Here is a 17,663-nt window from a genome sequence, read left to right as displayed (position 1 = left end):
TCCACAGGGAGAAGAAACATTTTGGTGAAAGGGACTACATTGCCCTGGGACTGTGTGAGGAGAATAACCAGCATTTTATCACTGCTTAGCAAACCTAAAGTGTTTAATGTTAACATATTGAACGTTTCCTACTGAATCAGTGCAGCACCACAATGTCCCCTGAATTATTTTACTGTCACCTGCTACATGCATTAATGTTGTTTACTCTAAAGCAAGTAAAGAAAGAGTTGAGATTACTCCCACATGCTACTAATCAAGAAAGGATCCATTAAACTGAAGAATTTCAACACGGTTAATTTTTCTTTGAATGTCATTAACTCTCCCATTGATGGCTTTTACCATTAATTGCCCAGTGATGATGCAAACACCATTTCCCCATGTCCTTTGAGACCACAGCCCAGTGCTGGGAGGGTGAATTCCCCAGCTCTCCTGGGTGCACCGAGGTTCCTGGTGAGGTTCTGAGGCTCAGGAGATGGGCTTTTCCTGGTTCCTCTGGTGGGGTTCTGAGGCTCAGGAGATGGGCTTTGCCTGGTTCCTCTGGTGGGGTTCTGAGGCTCAGGAGTTGGGCTTTGCCTGGTTCCTCTGGGGAGGTTGTGAGGCTCAGGATTTGGGCTTTGCCTGGTTCCTCTGGGGAGGTTGTGAGGCTCAGGATTTGGGCTTTTCCTGGTTCCTCTGGGGAGGTTCTGAGGCTCAGGATTTGGGCTTTGCCTGGTTCCTCTGGGGAGGTTGTGAGGCTCAGGATTTGGGCTTTTCCTGGTTCCTCTGGTGAGGTTCTGAGGCTCAGGAGATGGGCTTTGCCTGGTTCCTCTGGGGAGGTTCTGAGGCTCAGGAGATGGGCTTTGCCTGGTTCCTCTCCATGGAGTCTCCATGCAGCCTCACCTGTTTCCCTGCAGCTCCAGCTCTGCCTCTTTCCCTGCTCTCACACGTACATCAAGCTGTTCGCAGCCCCAGGGTGCTTTTGGGAAAAAACCAGCTATTTTAAAAATCAATAAAATAAATAAAACGAAACAAAGCCAGCACGATTGCCCACGTCTGCCTCAAACAGAACACAGTGCTGGAGGCTCTGTACCCCCGTGGGTTTGGGGTTCACCAGCTGATGCTGGCTCCCCTCTGGGTGCTCCCTGGCAGCCGGGGGGCCCTGGGGTGCCCAGATGGGGGCACTCCTGACAGCCCTGCCCTTCCTGGGCCCTCAGGTGTTCCTCGTGAGCAGAGGTGCTTGGGGCCAACGCTCTCAGCTGCCTGGGGGGGTATTTAGGGGATGGCTGTGGGGTGTGCCCCTGGCTGGCAGAGGGGGGCTGCAGGGCTCGCAGCAGCGACCTGTGCCGGGGGCTGAGCATCAGCCAGAGGAAACAGAGCAAAGAGGTAGGAAAGGGGGGTGGGAGGAGGTTCTGGGGCACGCAGGGCAGGTGGGAGCTGTGGGGCAGGGCACTGAGGTGGGCACTGGCCAGCCCTGTGGGAAGGCTCTAGGGGGACAGCTGGCTGTCCTTTCTGTGCCTCAGAAAGCCCCCAGAGACGGCCCCTGTGCCTTTGGAGCAGGCTGGCAGTGCACAGAGCACCTGCAGCGCCCTCTCTCAGACAACACCCCCCTCTCTCGTTTTTTCCTTGACGTTAAGGCCTGAAGCTCCATCTCACGCTCTTTCTGCTCTGCTCTCTCCTTGCTGTACCTGGCAGGTTCTTCTTCCTCCCTCCCTCCCTGCCAAGGTTCTTCCCTTCTCTTGGATTTCTCTCTCTGCCGTTGCTCTGTTCCCACTCTCCCTCTTGGCTCCTGCTGCCTCCCCTCGCTCTTTCCCTCTCTGTGCCACCTGCTGTGGTCTCCTCTTCCCATTGCCCCTCCAGCATCTCCCCTGCTCCTGCAGCCCCTGGGAAGGGACCCTGGCACTGTCCCTGCTGATGGCTTGGCTGGGATGTGGAAACTCCCAGGGGAATCTGCTTTGCTTTGCCGTCACCTGCAGTGATTGGTTCCTACCTTTCTACAATTTTTTTTCCACCCTGTGAGAAACTGCTCGCTAAAGAAAGCGCATTTTTCTTGCTTACTGGGAGTTCCTGTTTGTCATTTTTATAAATCAGTGTTTATTGGCCTAATTATTGTAAATGCAGAGCCCAATAAAGGTGACTGTGATTGCAATATCTGATAATGAATTTTATAACAAACCTGCTGAGCCTGAAAGCTGCCAGCAGGAAAGACATTATGTCAGGTTAATGACAGAGAGGAGAAATCCTCCTCGCTAAGCTGTTTCCCAGAGCATGGAGGATCTCAGCTGGGGGATGCTGAGGGTCCTGCTGGGCTGCAGCCCCTCGGGCTGGGGGGCTCTGACCCTCCAGTGCTGCACCCTGCAGCTTTTGGGGCTGCTGTGCTGCTGTACTAACAGGGGATGCTTTAGGCCTGCAGGATGGGGGGCTCTGAGGAGGTTCAGACCCTGCCCTGGGTGTGCAGGTTTCAGACACCCAGAGGTGCCTGAGCCTCTGCTCCTGCTGCCCCATCTGATTTAATCCCACCATGCAAATGCTGAACGTGAGGCACAGGGAAAGCAGCTTAAGCAGCACCTAAAGCCAGCTCAACTCCAGCTCTGTAAATAGATTAACTCCAAAAACTCAGTTTTGCCCTGCAGGGGTGGGTTATCCACGGAGACGCTGGTGCCTGCTCCAGCCTTGCACCCTCATGGGTGCCCTCGGGGGTCGGGGTCCCCTCCTGCCAAGCAGGGGAGCGGCCCCATTGCCTTTGCTGGGCTGTGGAGGGGCTGCCCCTGTCCCCCAGCCCTTCCTGCCCATGGGGCCCTGCAGGTGACGTTTCCTGTGCTCCTGCAGGGCCCTGAGGGGTGGATGGATGGGCATTTGTGGGGTGTGGGAGTTTTGCAGGCACCCCCAACATGGATGAGAATCTGACTCCATGTTTCAGAAGGCTGATTTATTATTTTTATGATATGTATTATATCAAAACTATAGTAAAAGAACAGAAGAAAGGATTTCATGAGAAGGCTGGCTAAGAATAGAAAAAGAATGATAACAAAGGCTTGTAACTGACCGAGACAGTCCAGACTGCCGGACTGTGACTGGCCATTGAATTAATTCAAGCTCCAAGCCCAGGGCAGCTCAGCTCCAGCTCTGGCTGATCCCAGGGCTGGCTCTGTCCTGCTGCAGGACCAGAGATGCCTTTCTAGCCCTACAACACCACACCCAGAGTGTGATCAGAGAGTCCTCACAAACCTGGGCTTGGAGCGCTTGATTGAACTCACTCGCCCACAGCAGGGATTGAGTGCAAAAGGGAAAGAATAAAGACTAGAAGAGAACATGTTTTCTCTTCAATAATGCAGGGAAACACGGTGGAGGAGGCTGTGCAAATGTGATTTAGTCCTTTTTGCCCCGTGTTACTCGCTGCTGGTCACTGGTGACCCCAGCAGTGTCCCAGGGCTGGGGAGCTGTTTGCCCTCTCCATGGGTGATGCCCACACAGAGCCTCCTCCTCTCCCAAACCACCAGCAAGGGCCTGGAGCTGCTGCTTTGAATATTTGGTTGGCAGCCACTGTGTTTGATGTGACTCAATGCAAGAGCAAATTGGATTAACTGGAACACATTTACTGGGCTAAGCAGGGTGGGGGGGGGAACAAACCTGCACAGGGTGGTTTGCAGAAACCGCTGTCTGCAGATGTGGCTGAGCCCTCCAGGGACCCCCAGCACACAGCAAGACCCTGCTGTGGGAAAGGACAATGGGGGTTGAGAGGGCTACAAAGGACGTGGCCCACCAGGGTCTCCCTGGCAGCAGTGGGACCCAGGGGTTTACTGGGGTCACCTGCCACGCTCACAAAAATGCTTGTCTCTAGCAGGTGACACTTCCAAAGAGCAGGACAGGGACACCTCAGGAGGTGTGTGCTTGGGTGGATGAAAACCCAGCACTGGGGCTGGTCTCATTGAACAGATCAGGCCGGGTGCAGGGCTCCTGATCAGAGGAACCTGTCTGTGCACTGGGAACGGCCCTGCCTTGCACAGGAGGGACAGGGCAGGGGAGAGCTGCACACAGAAGGAGCTTTTGCTGCTGGAGGCAGAAGGTTTGTGCCTGTAGCTGCCCTGCCTTGCTCAGCCTGCTGCCAGGGCAATGTCCTGCCCTGCTCCCTGCTCAGCCCACAGAGCCCCGTTATTTCATTCATCTCGTGTCATCCCCTCCCCGGCTGAACCAGCTGCAATATTGCAGAAATGACTTCCCACTGCTCCCTGAGGAGCTTCAGAGGCCAGGAGAGCTCTTCCCTCTCCTCCCTGCTTGCTGTGGGCCCCAGAGCTGACGGGAGGCTTGAAAGTCTTTGAATCCTTCCAACTCCTACAGTCAGGGATGCATAAAAAGCAGCTGATGCAAAAGAAAAAAAAATTAAACCAAATGAGTTATTATAATCATCAGACCCCTCAAAATCCCAGGGCACTTAGCAAGGTCTGGATGAAGTCGGGTCCCTTTCCCAGGCACCAAACGTGCCCTGGCCCTGGCTGGTGCCAGCACAGGCTGCCAGGCTGGGGTGCTGTGGGTCCTTCCCCATTCTCTTTGTGTCCCTTCTCCCCAGCCTTCCCTCCCAGGCTCCACGCTGCTCCTCTGCCTGTGCCATGCTCTGGCCTAGGCCTGGGCACCCCAGGGCTGCTGCTTGGTGGGGATTCATTAGCTGCAGATAGATGAGGAGCCAGGTGAGTCCTTACTCCAACCCTTAAAATACTCTTTTAATGCAAAATATATGTCCTGGAGTAAATCCCTGTCTCCATTTACATGTGGGGAGGAGAGCAGTGCTGAATTTTAAGCAGTTTGTCACAGGGAACAATGGCAGCGCTGAGTGAGTGACACATCCAATGAGCACAGCGAGGGGAGCAGGGCTGGCACTGCCACCCCCGTGCCAGGGCAGCCTCTGTCCCTGCAGGGGAATTCTTCCCCAGCACAGAGTGACAAATTATGGGATCAATAGCCAGGCTGATTGTGGTCTAATCTTGCTGAGCCCCACTAAGGCTGGGATTGATCCAGATCTAATCTTGCTTATCCCGGACAAGCCCAGGAGCAGCTCCAGAGCCCGGGGTAATGCACCCCATGCAAATCCAGAGTGGCTCCATTGACGTGCTGGCTGTGGCTCTGCAGAGGGGTTTATCAGCATTATCTGCCCCTTGGTGTGCAATGCAATCAAAGCCGTGCTGGATCTGGATGGAGGGCAGGCAGTGAGTGCCAGCAGCCCTGCTGTGAGCCCTCCCAATGGGTGCAGGGCAATAGAGGGCAGCTCAGGGCTGGCTGGCAGCCAGGGCACCCTGCTCCCCCTCAGCTGGGCTGGGGCAGCTTTCCTGGGCTCTGAGAGGTGACCATGGGGCCGGGGGCGCCTGCAGAAGGTGCAGTCTGTGTCACGGGGCTCCTGCTCCCATCTAGAGCTCCCTGGCCTCCTCTTTGGCCCTGCAGGTTCCCACCTCCAAATTAAGTTAATAGAAGGGTTGTGGCACCTGGCAGTGCCCTCACTTTGCTGCACTGCCCTGCAAGGGGTGGCACCCGCAGCCCATGAGAGAGCTCCAGCTCACACTGGGCTGCTCCTCCTGTGATCCCAGGTGCTTCTGTTCCAAGGCCTTCCTGCCACTCTAATAACTTCAGGAAGGGGGAAAAAAAAAGAAAGTAATTACCTTCTGGGTGGAATTTCTCCAGCCTTTACTCGGCCCACTGGGGAATTTGTCAGGAACACGGACTGTGGTTTTGTTCAGCGATTCCTGACTTACACCAGCACAGGGAAAATGGCATGTCTTGCAGCTTGATGTTTTTGTGATGTCTTTCTTTGCTCTCAGGTTTGAAAGAAAAATACCAGACCCAAAAAAATCTCTCTTCAAAACGCAAAACTTGCCCTTAGCTTAATTCAGTGGAGACTTGAGCAGCTGCTCCTGCATCTCAGAGAAAAAAGGCCTCGTGCTATTAACATGTCTGAAGGAATTGGATGTAGAAATGTGAAGGTCCCTCATCCTCCAAGAGCTGCACTCCCTGCCTGGGGCTCCTGAGCAGAGCTGGGGGATGCAGATGGGCTCCAGGAGCTGACCCTGCTGGGCTGGGAGGGCAATGCTGAGCCCCAGCCCTTTGAGGAGAGCTGCCAGCAGCTGGTGAGGGGCTCTCCTCCATCCCAGAGCTTTTGAGCCCCCCTGCCAGGTGTGCTGTGAGAGATTGTGCTACCGAGTCCTGGGGCCTTGGTGCCAGGCTGAGTGCAGCTGTGTCTGCGGCCCGGACCCACATTTTTCAGAGTGCTTTGATCTGCAAAGTGCTTTAGCAGTGCAAATATAACCTAGAAGGTTCTCAAATGCCCCAGAAATATTCTCCAAGAAAATATGCTGCCTCTCCCCTTCCTTTCCCTTGAAGGGGAAATAATTCCAGCTCCATCCAAATGTGCTTTTCTAATCAAAGGGGCCACTTTGTGCGCCTGGATCCAAGGGGAGGGGATGGGAGCAGGGCTAAAACAAAACTCCTTCTCAGCGCTGCCTTTGTGAGATGGATCTCCCGTGGCCAAATCCATCTGTGTTTCTGCTTTGGCAGAGTGGGGGATCTTCCCCTGCAGCTGGGCACTTCCCCGGAGCCTGAGCTGCTCAGGAGCAGGAGGCAGTGCAGGAGTGGCCCAGGTTTCTATGGCACTGCGTGCAGCCGCCTCTCTCCTTATCTTCCCAACCTGATCCGGAGAAATTGCTTTTGTCAATTTTAATTTCAGCTGAGCTGAGCAGGATAAACAAAGGGAGGTGCAGGAGAAGCAGATGGTTTGTCACAGAGCAGTCAGGAAGACTCTGCAGCTTTTTATAGCATATAATGGCCTTTCCTTCCATCTAGCCATCCATCACCCCGTAATTCCCAAAATAAACTGGGATTGTGCAATGCAATGCGTGAAGTAACCCGGATGGCTCAGCAGGTCTGGAATATTCAGCTGCAAGAGGTTTGGGGGTGTTTGGGGGCATTCACACCAAACCCTTTTGGTGGTTGGTGTGGGCTCCTTGTTTGGAACGTCCCCGTGGTGGCTGCTGGCCCCACAGCTGGGGCAGGGCAGCTCTGCTGGGTCTGGTGAGACCCTCTGGAGATGTGGCAGTGGCTCCAACAGGGGCAGGACAGCTCTGCTGGGTCTGTTGGACCTTCTGCAGTGCTGAGATGTGGCAGAGGCTCCAACACCTCTTGGTGTAAGGGGATAAATGAGGGGTTTGTGCCTTACCCACAGCTCTCAGTCTGATTACCCCAGCCAGGGCCACCCAGACTCCTGGCCCAGGTCGGAGGGGCTGCAGCAGCAGGGGAAGGACAGATCTCATGGCCCTGCCCTGCCTCTCCTCGCCCATGTGGGAGCCTCATGCTCCTGGAGCTCTGTTATCCATGCAGGAATTGCTCTGGGGGTGGACGGTGTGTGCTCGGCCTTGTGCCTGGGCTGGGGTGCCCCCGCCACAGGGAGCATCTTGGCCATGGGGTGTCCATTCCCTGTGGCCTGGCAGGAGCTGCCTGTGCCCGGGATGCCCCAGGCTGCTGCTGTGGCACCGTGCCCAAGGCAGCTGGGGCAGGGGATGGCTCCAGAGCTGCTGGAGATCTGTTTCAATGAGAGCTGGGGCAGGGGATGGCTCCAGAGCTGCTGCTCTCCCTGGTGACGCAGGCTGCTGGAGGTTTGTTTCAGTAAGAGCTGGGGCAGGGGATGGTTCCAGAGCTGCTGGTGACACAGGCTGCTGGAGTTCTGTTTCAATGAGAGCCGTGCTGCTGTTTGCAAACCCTCTCAAACTGCTCCCGGCGTCTGGAGCAAAGTCTGCTCGCAGCGGAGCCTGCGGAAGGGAGGGTGGGGAGGTGGAAGGAGCCTGAATCCCTGCCAGGTTTCCATCCTGCAGGGCCGTGCTGGGGCTGCTGCTGCCTGCCTGGGAACCACGGGCAGCCTGTGCCCCTCCGGAGCGTCCCTGTTAGAGCATCCCTCTGCAGTTCCCAATAACGAGCAAATATGAACAAAATCAAAGTATGTTTGGACTTCGTTAATGAACAGAAAGAGGGATAAATGTTTCCAATAAGCTGTTTGCTGCAAATCTGCTGGATACCTACACCAGCTCTGTCCATTCCAGCTCAGGTTCTGCAGAGCCCGGAGCCGTGAAATTCTCAGTGCTGGGATGACAGGAGCAGCCAGAGCCTGCTGGGCTGAGCTGCTGCTGGTGGCTGTGATTTCTGGAGATGGGGATCTTATTCACAGGGGCTGGGTGATGGCTGTGGTGTCTCCTTGCTCCTCCATCGGGTGGGTGCTGCCCCTCCCCACGTGCCACCCTGGCTTTCAGGGGTGACTCGTGTCTGCAGAAATACAAAATCTCCCCCAAACAGCTCACCAGTCCCTGGGTTTTGTTTACATCACCTGTAAACAAGATGAACACAGGGAACAGATCAAAATTACAGATGATCACAAAATAACAGCGTACAGAATGCTTAGCTGATGTAAATTATCTTTTCCTCTATTTCCTTCCATTAGCCAGCAGCCATTTACCCCAGGCAGAGCTGTGTGCCAGGGAAACACCAGGCTGGATGTGGAGCAGCAGGCTGAGTAAGTGCTGGGTGAAATAGCTCTGCTGATGGGCTGTGATGAGATGGAGTGTGAAAATCAGAGGGACTGGGAGATGGAAGATGCTGCATGTCATATTATCTCTATTTCTTATGAAAAAATGTAGAAAGCTGTTTCTGTCTGATTTGTGGTCTTCTGTCCAGGGTATTGCTTGCTCCAGGACAGAATTTGGCCTGCAGAGCAGTGGGGAAAGTTTGTAGCATTGGCAACAACGCTGTGTGATTCAGGAGCGAGCCCTTAAACAAGATTATTACTCATTTTACCAGGCACAGCTATCCATTATGGTTAATAAAACACTGCATAAGTGATTCTCAGCATGATCCAAACAATATATCTTATGGCCCAGCTGGGCTCACTTTTACCCTGAGCCTCACAATCAGGATAGGTTGGCATCAGCAGGCACTGAGAGATTGGTACCTGATGGCACAGACAGCCAAGATCTGCCTCCTCCTTTCCAAAGGGATGAGTGATGCTGCCACCTCCCCAGCACGTCCTTCTCTCAAGGACAGGGTCCATGGTGGCATGGTGGGACATTGTCCTGGGGTTCTGGGGAGGGGGCAGATCCTCCCCAGGCTGGGCAGGATGGGCACCCCGTGCCCCTGCTCCAGGGCAGCTGGGTGGCCTCGAGGGACACTGCTTTGTGCTTGTGCCCTGCTGGAGCAGCAGCTGCTGCTCTGGGTGCCCACATGGCATTGTCTCATCATCCCAGGGCAAACGGGTGAGTGCTGCCTGCTGGGCAAGGGGAGGAAGAGCAGCCTGGGCTGCAGGAGGAAGGCTTGGTCAGGGCACTCCAGTGGAAATGAGGCCCAGAACTTGCTGTGGAGGTGCAGCTGCTGCAGGGACGGTGGCAGGGCCGCCGCAGGGATGGCGACATGGCCGCTGCAGGGATGGTGGCAGGGACGGTGGCAGGGCCGCTGCAGGGACGGTGGCAGGGACGGTGGCAGGGATGGTGGCAGGGCCGCTGCAGGGCCGCCGCAGGGATGGTGGCAGGGCCGCTGCAGGGACGGTGGCAGGGCCGCCGCAGGGATGGTGGCAGGGCCGCTGCAGGGACGGTGGCAGGGACGGTGGCAGGGCCGCCGCAGGGATGCCGACACAGCTGCCTCCCCATGCCGTGCTGCAGGAGGCAGAGCCAGCCCCCTGCCTGCACGCTGCCCCTTGCATTCAGCATTGCACCTGCCCTGCCAGGCTCTGGGAGCAGCTCGGGGAGTGCTGGGGCAGCAGCAGGAGCTGCTCCCTGCCAGGAGGCTCTTACCCCACAAATAAGGAGCAGGCCCTTGCTCTGCAGCGTGCTGGTGGCAGCCTGGGGGGCTCTGCTCCAGGCCATCCATCTGGCATCTTTTTAGACGCTCGACTCATTTTTTCCACCTTGCCAAAACAAATCCTTGCAGGCTATTAATCACTGGCTTGGAACAGCATCCACCCAGGTTCAGTTGTGCTAAGATATGCCAGCCCTTGTCTGACATCGTGTAGCCATTTCAGGAGGACATAATTACAATTGTTAGGCATTTTTCTAGCTTTTCCTGCCTCCTCTCCCAGGTGATGTTATGTGAGGAATCCCTTTCCCTGACATCCTCAGCTCAAACACCACTGCTCACCCGGCTGTGCTGCAGGGCAGGAGCATCAGGCTCACGGCAGACAGGGCAGGAGGGGAGCCACAACCTGCCAGTCTCAGTTTGATGGGTGAAAATAACCCACGTGGAAATGCTGGGGGACATCTGGGGCTTTGGTGGTGCATTCTGCAGTCTCCCTGTGTCTGCAGCTGCAGGAGTGGTGGGGGATGCAGGGAGGACAGAAGTGCACCGGGACTGGTGCCTGGGTGTGGGATGTGGGCAGGCAGCCTTGAAATGCCAAAGTCAAAACCAGCGAGGAGCCAGAGCCAGAGTCCCTGACGTGGGCACCTTGGTGGGATGGAGCTGGAGCCTGCTCTCAGCCCCGTGGCTGCTTCTCAGCTGGTGCTGGATCTCCGTCGGCAGCTCTGGAGCCAGGACAAATTGCACCAGCTGAGGAATGCTGCTGAAATCCCCCAGCTGACGCTCAGGGCTGCAGCAGGAGGCTGCACATCCCAGAAACGAGTCCTGCCTGTTGGCGTGCTGGGAAGGAGCCTCGTGGCTCACGGTAAAGGCAGATGAATTTTGGGAGCTGTCAGTGTTCTGCCAGTGCCAGGTATCCAGTTTGTGCTGGAAGATGGAAGAGGTGCAGTGTCCCTGACCCCTTGCATGGAGTCAGCAGCAGACTAAGTAGCATCCAGAAATAAAGGGGGAGAAAGCAGAAAGAGAAATGCAGAACAAGTGATTTAGCTCTGCTCACGAGTGTTGTGAAAGATGGACTGGGTGCTGCTGGAGCGGCAGTCGGAGTTGGCTGAGCTCTCTGTGTTATCTGTGGAGCCGCTCAGACTCGAGACACCGCGCTGCTCCGTTCCACTAAATCACTGTCTTTCCCCAGGTGTCTCTATTCCCCGACCTTCACAATCTGTTTGTCCACGCGGGGACCCGGAGCCTGAATTAAGATGTGCTGTTAGTAAGCAGGGCAGAGAGAGCGGAGATTGTCCCATCACCTGGGATAACCTTCACCGGCAGGCGGATCTCCTGCAGCGAGAGCCTTGGCTGCCTCTCCATCCATCCGTGCCCAGCCCGGGGCCGTCTGCTGCTCACCTGCGGGGCCAGCAGCGCCTCCGGCCCGCACGCAGGGGCCGAGCCCGTGTGGGGAGCGGGGCCGTTCCCCTTCCTGCCCCGGGAGCCGCATCCGTTCCTGCCCCTGCCCCGGGAGCTGCTCCCACCTGTGCCGCTCCTGCCCCCGTTCCTGCCCCGGGGGCCGTTCCCGTTCCCGCTCCTGCCCCGGGGGCCGCTCCCGCCTCGCCCCCTGCCCGTGCCCCCGGCACACATCCCATCCTCCCCGAGCCTCGCCTTCTGCCCTCCCTCCCTCCTCTCTGCTCCTCGCCTTTAATCTCTGCTGAAGTTGTTGTGCAGGCGAGCGCAGGGCAGTTAGCGCGCCGTGATGTGTGTTCGGGGCCCGGGCTGGAAATACGGCTCATTACCTGGAGCGGGGAATATTAAGCACTTCTCTCTGTTGGCCATTTGATCACAAGGTTATCCCGTTTGATGGTTTTATGTCCTGGAATTGATTGCACGGGAAATATTTAGGCAGCACGGCTGGGATGTGTGTCTCCCCACGGGCTGCCAGGTGCAGGTGAGCTACTGCGCTGTGGGGAGGCACGCAGGGGTGATCAGCAGCCCCCTCCAGAGCTCCAGGTCATCTTTCCTTGCAGGAGACGGGATTGAATCAGGCAGGCTGCGGTTATTTTGTGTGATCCTGCAGCAGCCAGCGGGACACAGCGCAGTGAGGTGGGGGAAAGGCTGCATCACTTATTGCAGCCCCCTGAGCCATGCAGCATGCTTAGCTTCGTGTCTCAGCTCCAGGAGACCTCAGAGCCCCCTGCAGTACCTGAAGGGGCTGCAGGAGGGCTGGAGAGGGAATTGAACAAGGGCATGGAAAGACAGAGCAAGGGGAAATGGCTTCACACTGGCAGAGGACAGATTTAGGTTAGATATTAGGAAGAATTTCTTCCCTGTGAGAGTGGGGAGGCCCTGGCACGGGATTCCCAGAGAAGCCATGGATCCCCCATGGATCTCTGTGAGTGCTCAAGCACAGCTTGGGCAGGGCTTGGAGCAGCCTGGGATGGTGGAAGGTGTCCCTGGCTGTGGGGAGGTTTGGAACTGGAAGATCCTTCAGGTCCCTTCCAAGCCACACCGTCCTGTGGTGCTGGCTGCCCTTGCCTTGCTCTTGCCCCGTGCAGGCTGGGGAGAGGCAGCTCCCTCCCACTCCTGGCTGTGCCCTGTGCTGTGTTTGTCACGCAGGATGGGGCTGCTGGCTCCTCAGGCACCTTCAGAGAGCCCCAGCTGGTCATTTCTCCCCTTTCCCCGCGGTCGTTCCTCCCCTTTCCCCACGCTGTGCTGCCAGGCTGTGTGAATTGGGAGTGGGTCCAGCGGGCTTCCTCTGGACTGACACCAGAGTTGGAGCAGAGAATCAGCCCTGCACCTGTCACTTTTATAATACAGGCTTTAAATCTGATTATGGCTGCCTGTCTGGCTCTGCATTATGTGCTTCATGATTATTCAGCATTATGTAATCTTTGATAAAAGATGCTGCATCAGTAAAAGTGAATTAAACTATTGAGTGATAGGAGTTTATCGAATTCCTCAGAGCGATGTTGTCCTCTCTTTGGCACTTTAACCTCTTCAGTGCAAGGAGTGTGCCAGACTGTGCCATTGCTGGCAGCCAGGAAACCCTGCTGACTTGGGTGGAATTGCAGGAGTACAAATAAAGTTAGATTTCAGCTTAGAAAGACAGTTTTTTATAGTCTAAAGACTCAATATTTTACAGCAGCGGTCTCTTATCTGCATTGTGTGCAAAGTGCTAACAGAGTTGCACAGACAGATGTCTGCAAGTCCTGCAGATGTTCAATAAGGTTTGGCTCTCAGAGGGCTGATGGGCAGAGCTGGCCAGGATCTCCTTTCTCCAAACCCTCTTGAGAATGGGCACTGAATTCCCATGAGATGAAAAGAAAAATGTCTTGAAATCTAAGCTGAATACTTTGTCTCATTTTCCAAACACCCCCCGAATATAAAAACTTGTATTTTTCTCTCTTTAGGGCTTCTCTTTCTCATCACACAGTAGATGTTTCACGGCTGAATGGTCTGGGGATTTTGCTCTGAGTCTTCCTATTTCTTCACTTCCTTTTTCTATGCCACAGGTTTTTTCTTCTTCTACTTCACTGTGATATTAGAAACATTTCAAGGGGAAGAAAAACCACAAACCTAAACTGTAACTCCTGACACCCGATACTTTGAAAAGCTTTCAAGTTGTGCAGAACTGGATAAGCAAAGAAAGGGAAAAAAAAAATAAACCTACATCATTTATTTTACTTCACCTAGTAGCTAAAAGAAAAGGTGCTGGAAAGGGGAAAAACAACACTTCAGAACTGTGAAACTAAAAGAAAGGTTCTGAAAAATTAAAAAGATAAAGTTCGTCTTTGATGTTTAAAACAGATTTCAAGTTTTCAAGCTATTTTGTGCGTGCTCCCCCCAGTTCTGCAGAGAGACGGGGCGCTGCCTTTGCTCCCCCTGGCTCCTGCAGAGGATGAGGGGGCTGGTGCAGGGGCCTGAGGGATGAGGGCAGGCACTGAACCCCCAGCCCAGCCTGCTCTGCAGCCCCACAGCCCAGGGCAGGCAGGATGTGAGCAAGGGCTGCTCCCTGCCTGTCCTTCCCCATCATCCCCGCACAAGGAATGCTCAATAAAACCCCTGATACCACGGTTTAAAATATACATCTTTCAGATGCTGAGATTCACTTTCTGACAGGGATGAGGGCTGGAGAGGAGTCGTCACGTTAGCGCTCAAACAAAGGGCTGCAAGCTGCACCCTCTTGCCTATAATTCAAACCTTTCCTTCCTCTACAGGGTGGGCAGATCAGATCTCTGTCCCGTGCTGCCCAGCCCCAGCAGTGAGGTGGGTGACAGACAGCTCTGGTGCCATCCTGCTCCTCAGCCTCCTCCTGCGGCCCCGGGCTCCAGGGGGACGATGCAGCTGCGCTGCTGCAGAATGGGCTGGCAGGGCTTTGGCCAGGGGGAACACGGGCACCACCCTGTCCCCAGCTCCCTCCCTGCCAGGCCACAGGAGTGATGCTAAGGGCAGCACCAGGTGCACTGCAACAGGAGTGCTGGGCTTGGCGTGAGCTAATTGTGTTGCGAGGAGCGGAGCGAAGCTTTTGGATCTCAGAGCCGACGTGTGGCATCTTTATTAATGTGCCTACTCGAGTTCCCTGGGACGCGATGTTTTCTCCTCACCCTGGCCATCCATCTGAACCGATAATGGGACTATTAATCCATCCTGCTGACAGCACGCACGGACCTCCAGCGAGGCAGGAGATGGGGAGAGGTGGGGCTGCAATCGATGTTGTTCTGTTCCGAAGGGATCCCTCTGACACGGCGAGCTGCAGGGGAGCGGGTGCAGAGTGACCAAGGCCACAGGGCATGGGCGGCTGGCCAGCTGTGGCCTGGCTTCTCCTTGCTCAGCTGGAGAGCATCCTGCAGGAAAGCTTGAGAGGTGAGATGTTCTACAGGAGGCACACCTGGAGACCTTGTGAACATCACACTGTTCAGGTTCTACACTCCTATCAACCTCCTATCACTTATTGACTTCTAATCCCCCTTTGCACCCACAGAGGTGAAGTTCCTCTGATCTCAGGGCCTTTTCAGCCCTGCCTGGCTTTGAGGTGACTGGCACAGCATCCGTTGTCTGTGGTTTCCTTTCTAGCAGCAGAAATACGTATATGCAATAAAGAAATGCAGGTCTTTTATAGGTGTGATCTATAAAGAAATAGTTCAGTGGAAAAAGAGCTGGGAAATGAGGTGCATCCCTGCCCAGCTCTTGCTCCTCTGCCCAGCCCCTGCCAGTGGCTGATCCCAGGCGCTTTTATATTCAGACTGATCCTGTCTGGTTTTAAATATCTCAAGCCACAGAACTTTCTCCCTCCAGGGAACCACGTCGCAGTCTCATAATTTTCGCTGTCAGCAGAGGGGATTTTTTCCCCCTGTGACATTCAACCTAAATGCTCCATTTCTTCATTTCCTGTCATCCCTTCTGGTGATGCCCCTTGTACTCTATTAAATAATTCCTTCCCTCCCTCTCTATTTACTCCAACCAGCTCTGTAAGGCTCTTAGTTTGTCTCCCCACGGACAGCTCTTAACCAAGCAATATATATATTTAAGCCTTTTAATCTTCTTTCAGAAATCAGTCTCCGCGTGCCTTTGATCATTTGTGTGGCTTCCCTCGGAACCGCGGCCAGCCCGGCCGTGCCGGGGAGCGGCGCTGGGGCCGCACCTGAGCCCCGCACCGGGCGGGACCCCCCGTCCGTCCCCGCACGGCAGCGTCCCCCTGCTGACCCCTGGCCCCCGCTTTTCTCTGGGGCGTCGCTCTGCACCGCGGCTTGGCTTGGCTTGGCTTGGCTCGGCTTGGCTTGGCTTGGCTTGGCTCGGCTCGGCTCGGCTCGGCTCAGCCCTGCTGTCGCTCCGCTCGCCTTCGCGTCCCAGCCGCGCTCGCTCACATCTGTGCACGGCACAGCTCCTCTCGCCGCTCCCTGCCCGTGTTTCTAATCTCGCTAGGCCCTTTTTGTGTTAATTTTCTATGCTTGCTGGAGCTCACAGCACCTCCCAGTATAGCATCATCTGCCAAATTCATTAATGTGTAGTTTACTCCCTCTTTCCAGGTCATTAATGAGGGTATTAAATGAGAGCAGCCCTAACCTAGATCCCTGCAGTACCCCATAAACACCTCCCCCTGCTTCTAATTACCCTTTGTTTATGATCCCTCAGCCAGGTTTTCAATCCGCACGGCACAGTTCAAGTCATCAGAATTAATTTTCTCATGGAAGACTTCGACAGGCCCTTGCCCCTCGTGCCGTCCCCCCCTGCCACCCCTCCGTGTCCCACTGCCACTCCCCCGCGGGTCACAGTGACCTCCGCTGCTGCTTGCCGGACAGGAGAAGGAGCACCTGCCAAAGGCCTTTCCTCTGCCGGCTGTTGTCCCTCTGCTGCAGGACACGGCAGCGGAAACGGGGGCCCTGCGTCCCTGCGGGGTCCCGCGGGGAGGAGCGGGTCCCCTCGGCTGTCCCCGGGCGCTGTGTCCCTCCCTGGACGGGGGCATCTCGTGGGGTGCTGTCCGTGGAGGGACGCTGTCCCGGGGGATGGAGACAAAGGGCGGTGCTGTCCGGGACAGGTGTCACCAGAGAGGTGCTGGGTGTCCCCGGACAGATATTATCGCGCGGGACGGGATCACGGGGACGGTGCCTCTGAACGGATGCTGTCCCAGGGACGGTGACCGTGCATGGATGCTGTCCCTGGCGGCAGGGGGTGTCCCGGTCATCTTCTACAGGCCCTCCCAGCCGGGAGGGGCCCGTGCCGCCTGAGGACCCCGCCCAGACCGAGTGTTCCGGAGTCCCGGTGTCTCGGTGTCCCGTTCTCTCGGTGTCCCGGTGTTCCGGTGTCCCGTTCTCTCGGTGTCCCGGTGTCTCAGTGTCTGGGGGGTCCCGGTGTCCCGTTCTCTCGGTGTCTTGGTGTCCCGGTCCCTCAGTATCTCGTTCTCTCGGTGTCCCGGTGACTCGTACTTTCGGTGTCCCGTTCTCTCGATGTCCCGGTGCCGCCCCCCGCGCGGCCGCGAGATGGCGCCCTTGTGCCTGGGAAGGCGCTGCGGAGCCCGACGGCGCGGCCGGGCCGGGCTGGGCTGAGCCGGGCTGGGCTGAGCCGGGCCGGGCTGGGCCGGGCCGAGCCGGGCGGGGCGGGGCAGGACCGGGCCGGGCCACACCGGGCCGTGCCCGCGGGGCGCGGCACCGCCCAGGTGTCGGTTCCCGATGCCAACCACCCAGTGGGACCCGTGCCGCGGCAGATACACCGGACTCCCCCCTGCTGTCCCCCTTCTCCCTTCGCTGCCTGCCCGCTGCCGACCGGCGGGCTGCGGGGCTTTGCCGGTACCGGCCCCGCTGTAACCCCGGGGAGGGGAGCGGCGTGGTGGGAGGTTTCCGAGCCGAGAACTGCCGGGGGTTCTCCCGGTGACACCTTCCCCCGGCCCCGTACAGAGCCCCCGGGACCCTGAGGACGGCGCGGAGACGGGAGGTAAGGCACGGGCACACGCACTCGGGAACGCTTTATTTCATCGTTATGTTAGGAGGACTCGGTACCGCGGTGGTTTCTCCAGGCATCAGCACGGTGCAGCGAGCGCTGCGGGGCTGGAGCCTCCCGGGGGCGTTGGGCGGTCCCGGGCCCCTCGCCTGCTCCCGGGAACACTGCCCGGCAGGGCGGGGTCCTCCTGCCCCAGAGGGTTCGGTCTCTACTGAACGGACTTTGGGCGTTCCGCGGGACCCTGTGGGCCCCACGCTGCCCGCGAGATCCGCCACCGCCCAGTGCGCACTGGCTAAATAAGTAACCGCCGGTGACCGCGGCCGCGGAGCCAAAACACCACTGCGTCCGCAGCTCCCGGGTAGCGGGACGGTCTCAGCGGGGCAGGGGAGCAGGGACAGCAGGGACAGCAGGGACAGCGGGCTCCCGGCTTGGGCAGCGCCTCCGCCCGGTCCCGC

This window comes from Melozone crissalis, unplaced genomic scaffold (genome assembly GCF_028551555.1).
Source record: "Melozone crissalis strain CALT ecotype California unplaced genomic scaffold, PUWL_Pcris_2 ptg000068l_1, whole genome shotgun sequence".
NCBI classification, from domain to species: domain Eukaryota; kingdom Metazoa; phylum Chordata; class Aves; order Passeriformes; family Passerellidae; genus Melozone; species Melozone crissalis.
This window is presented reverse-complemented; position numbering follows the sequence as displayed.